Source organism: Astyanax mexicanus, chromosome 21 (assembly GCF_023375975.1).
Source record: "Astyanax mexicanus isolate ESR-SI-001 chromosome 21, AstMex3_surface, whole genome shotgun sequence".
Classification (NCBI taxonomy): Eukaryota; Metazoa; Chordata; class Actinopteri; order Characiformes; family Acestrorhamphidae; genus Astyanax; species Astyanax mexicanus.
In genome coordinates this window covers 40,281,841-40,287,018 of record NC_064428.1, presented here as the reverse complement: position 1 = coordinate 40,287,018, position 5,178 = coordinate 40,281,841, and the positions used below count along the sequence as shown (strand labels likewise).

At 39.4% G+C, this 5,178-nt stretch overlaps 1 long non-coding RNA gene across 1 annotated transcript; it reads left to right on the top strand.

Annotated features, from left to right (window-relative positions):
• Positions 1 to 3,724: 3,724 nt before the first annotated feature.
• Positions 3,725 to 4,954, top strand: LOC125785670 (uncharacterized). Its single transcript, XR_007427996.1, has 3 exons — positions 3,725 to 4,152; positions 4,334 to 4,374; positions 4,703 to 4,954. It is a non-coding gene; the product is annotated as an uncharacterized LOC125785670 (long non-coding RNA).
• Positions 4,955 to 5,178: the final 224 nt, after the last annotated feature.

The following is a 5,178-nucleotide window of genomic DNA, read 5'->3' as shown; positions in this document are numbered from 1 at the left end:
TCAGCTCTATCACTCATGTAGAAAAGCAGATGGGATGTGAAAGTGCGACGACAGGCTTAAAAGTGGTAGATCCAGAGTAGCTACCTATTACTCCCTCTTGTGGCCGGTGGCTCTTATGTTGTTTTTTTTTTTGTTTATTTGTTTTTTACAACAATCCTATTCATCACCATGATTAGACTTTGTTACATACCTGTGTCCAGTCCTGTTCTCCCTAATAAGACAAAAGAGTAACTAATGGTAACTCAGAGCTTTTGCTTACCTGCTAGGATCCTTCCTTTTTGAAGTGAAGGGGGTTAAAAACCTGTAAAGGAAAAAGTGTGTGGAGTAAACTGGTGAAGAGGATCTGGAAGATGATTCTGGTGAAGATGACCTGAAATCTAACTCTGGCACAAGCAACATATGAGCTGGCACAGGAGCAGTACAGGAAATGAAAACGCAGCGAAAGTTCTACTAAAGACTCCAATGCTACGTCACCTAATTACCTATCCAATCAGCTGTTCCCTCTGCCTTTAAATAAGATCGCTCATTCAGTACCTTTGCTGCCTTTCAGATGCTGATGGTCGTTCTTACCCTCCTCCTTCCCCACCGCCTCCAGGTTGGTCCCGTTTGGTTGCCCGGGGGTTGGCTCCGCCCCTGTCTCCAATGTACGACAGGATCTGCAAAGCCCAGATGTATCAAGTCCTGGGCCGATGACGGGGCCTACGCCAAAGACTCCACTAGAAGACTGTTTCAATATAACCTCTTCATATATGTATCTTTGTTTTGCTAAATATGTTAAAACTTTAAATTGTTCAACTGACAACATTCCTTCCGGAGTCGTAATAGTAGAACTAAAGTGTTGGGTGCCACCGCCAAACCAGGGGTGGCATGCATTGCGTGAATGGGAGAAGGGACATCAGTTGTTGCTGGCAGTAATTTGGGTGAAAGATGCTCAGTTATAGTTCAAATCAGTTTACATTAAATTTAAACACTTTTGTCCACATAAATACAACTAGTATAGTATATACTGTAGTATTAGAAACAATATGCTTACTACTTAAGGCCCTTTCACATACAGAACTTACAGTATTTTCGTAAGTAAAAAACTGACTGATGATTTCTCTCTGGCTAGATCAAAGTCATGTAATGCACTTCATTCACAAATTATTTTTAAAGCTCTGATATGGAATATATGAAGAGTTAATTTTGAAAACAGGTAGGTACTGATACTATCCTATATACTCTTTCTTTAAACACTGCACTTTAAATTCAACATTTTGCTCCTCGTAGGCTCATATGTTTGGTACCCAATCATGATGATGGAGTTCTGCAGTTCAGCAGAGGTCTGATTTGATTGATGAATCTGATTTTAACGCATCAAGCAGAGTATGAAAAGAAGAATGACCCAGTGTTGCAGTCTATCAGAATGAAAAAAACAATCATTAATACACATACATTTATTTTTAAAATTTGACATGCTATTTTTTCCTCCATAAAAATGAGACATGGTGTGAAAGGGCTTTTACTGTGTGAAATTCTTGAGTTTTTTTGTGACTTAATGTTCATTGGTTTTGGCTTGTGGTCAGTGATGCTGATGGTAGAAGCTGGTAACGTTGAGCAACTCTGGATCTTCGTGAGAAACAGGAACCAACCAAACCAAACAGAAAAGACGACAGAGACTTTCACACGGAGACTTTCACACGGAGACTTTCACACGGAGACTTTCACACGGAGACTTTCACACGGAGACTTTCACACGGAGACTTTCACACGAAGACTTTCACACGGAGACTTTCACACGAAGACTTTCACACAGAGACTTTCACACGAAGACTTTCACACAGAGACTTTCACACGGAGACTTTCACACAGAGACTTTCACACGGAGACTTTCACACCGAGACTTTCATACAGAGACGGCGTTTAATCTGAAGAAAACGTACAACCTATACACAACATACAGATACATTTAGTGAGGCGGAAGATCAATTTAAGATGAAGATCCTCCTCATCTTCACCTTCTTCCTGATCTCAGGTCAGATCATTTTTCTTATACGGATAAGGTGTAATATTCAGTTTTCAGTATTCGGTGTTTATAAAACAGTTATATGTATTTTAATTGAATGAGAATCTTCATTTTGATTGGCAGGTCCTGTGGGCTGCTTTGATGTAACTGGCTATCCAAGAGGTAGTGTCATTATTTACTGCATAATACCACTGGAGAGAGGACACATTATGTATTTCTGTAAGGAATTAGAAAGAGAGTGTTTGTATCTGGAATCTGATTTAACACAGAACGCATAAGATCATAAAGACAGAGTTTTTCTACAAGATAATGTTCAGCTATAATATTATGGGATATCTGGTGTGAATCTCTCTCTTGAGGTCATGATGCCGCAACATCTCAGTTGGGTTCAGGAGGTCAGGACTCTCCAGAAGGAGTATTTATTTATTTTCTTCTGTTGAAGTCGTTCGGTTGTTGATTTACTTATGTATTTTGGGTCGTTGTTCTGTTGCATCATCCGTCCTCTGTTGAGCTTCAGTTGGAGGACAGATGGTCTTAAGCTTTCCTGTAAAATGTTTTGGTAAACTTGGGAATTAATTTTTCTGTTGATGAGGCAAAATCCGTCCAGACCCTGAGGCAGCAAAGCAAAGCAGCCCCAAACCATGATGCTCCCTCCACCATGTTTCACAGTTGGGATGAGGATTTGATGATGGTGTGCTGTTGCCTTTTTTCTCCACACATAGCGTTGTGTGTTTTCCTTCAAAACAACTCAATTTTGGTTTCATCTGTCCACAGTATATTTATTCTTCCTCACCTCATTGATCATTCTGTGCTGTGCTCTTACAGTCATCTTTACAGGACTTTACCAAGCCTGTAAAGCCTGTAAAGCTGAACTTTCTCTATTTGTAGAGCGTCTGTCTTACCGTGGACACATGAACATCAAGACTTTTAGACATACTTTTGTAACCCTTTCCAGCTTCATTCTTCAAGTCAACAATTCTTGAACGTAGGTTTTCTGAGAGCTTGATCTTTTGTGTGAGGCATGATTCACATCAAGAAATGCTTCTTAAGAACAGCTCAAAACTCAAAACTGGTGTGTGTTTTTTTTTATAGGGCAGGGCAGCTTTAACCTACACATCCAATCACATCCTGTCTCCAATTAGCTCCATGTTAGAAGTCCATGTTGCAGCTTCTGATGAAGCACCGTTTGGTGTCACTTTATTGTTTACAAATGTTTTTGACAGAGATTAAAAATGTTCTCTTATTTTTTGCTGTTTTACAGACACAACCTACAATAATTCATCACCAACAACCACGGCACCAACAACAACACCAACAGAAACACCAACAACATCACCAACAGAAACACCAACAACATCACCAACCAAAAAAACAACAACAACCACAGCACCAACACAAACATCATCAACAACAAAAATATGCTCAACAACCACAAAAACAACAAAACCAACAACCACAGCACCAACAACAATATCAACAACCACAGCGGCCGCAAACAATAAATCTAACAGTAAGAACTTAGTCTTTACCAATAACTCCCTCTTTCTATATTCCCTATTTATGGTACGTTTTAATGTAGAGCTTTAGGCCCCGCCCACATGAAGCCGGATATTTTTAAAAACTGAGGTTTTTGTCTCCGTTTTTTAATCCGTAAATTGTCCCACAATTTTTTACCGTTTGTGGTAAGATTTGCACCTCCGGACAGGAGGATCGGAAAAAACTGCACACAGAGCATTTCAGTAACGTTACCTCCGCTGTGTTCGGTAATGTGAGAGTAACATTAAATTAAGATGTGAACACGTGTTAATAATCCAAAAACTGCAGAGAGAACAGAACCAGTGCAGGCGCTGTCCCTGTTTCAGGCTTCACGCTCAGGTAAATTAAGGTCACTGGTTTATATTAATTACATACAGCACACCTAATCCAACTAATCAACTAACAACTAACTTATCAACTAACTCTCTGCCCTGGCTGAGGAGAGCTGTGTGTTACTCCAAAACCGCAGAGCTAACCCAGCTAACTGAAGAACTGTCTCTCAGCTCCATGTTCCTCTACCACCATCATCTCTGTGAGTATCTGTGTGATTCTGCTGCTGATTGGAGGATTAACTCTGATCTTCTACAAGCTGAGATGCTGCAGGACTGGAGGTACTGTTCACACCTGTTCATTATATGTAGATGATGGATTCAGATTCAGGTGTAAAGGTGTGATTAGTGTAATACAGTAGGAGTGATGCAACAGTTTCCCGTATCTTAAGTACTTAATTACTGTAATCAAAACTGAATTAATACAGCATTTCTATGAGTAAACTTTTATTTTTTTCTGCAGACTCCGCCCACATCAGCCAAACATCTGGAACTAATGATACAGTAAGTGAACAGGAAATTTACTATATCTGTCTTTATCTCCTACTTGTTTTTTTGTCTTTCTGGTTTCCTATAAAAGCATAGAGTAAAAGTAATAGGGTTTTATATTATATAAAATATTACTCCATATAGAGTATATTTACTCTGTATTTGCTTACACCCTGTTTGACAAATTACATAATATAGGTTTATACATATTCAGTTGAGTTTTTGGATTTTTTCTTCTTTCTGTTATTTTGACCAGTTTAAGAATAAAATAACAATAGCAATTTATAGAATATGTTATAGTGCATCAATAATTTACGAATGAATATTTAATATGTGATTTCAGAATGATGGTGATTATGAAAATGATCCACGTAGAACACAGAAGAACATCAATATGAGCCCAGTCTACCAGAACAAGGGCCCCAACACCAACCAACCAGATTCAGTCTACCAGACCCTAAACCCCAACACCAACCAATTAGATTCCGTCTACCAGACCCTAAACCCCAACAGCATCCAATCAGATTCAGACTACCAGACCCTAAACCCCAACACCATCCAAACAGATTCAGTCTACCAGACCCTGAACCCCAACACCAACCAATCAGATTCAGTCTACCAGCCTCTAAATCCCAAAACCAATTAAACAGATTCAGTCTACCAGAGTCTAAACCCCAACACCAACCAGTCAGATTCATTCTACCAGAGTCTAAACCCCAACACCAACCAGTCAGATTCATTCTACCAGAGTCTAAACCCCAACACCAACCAGTCAGATTCATTCTACCAGAGTCTAAACCCCAACACCAACCAATCAGA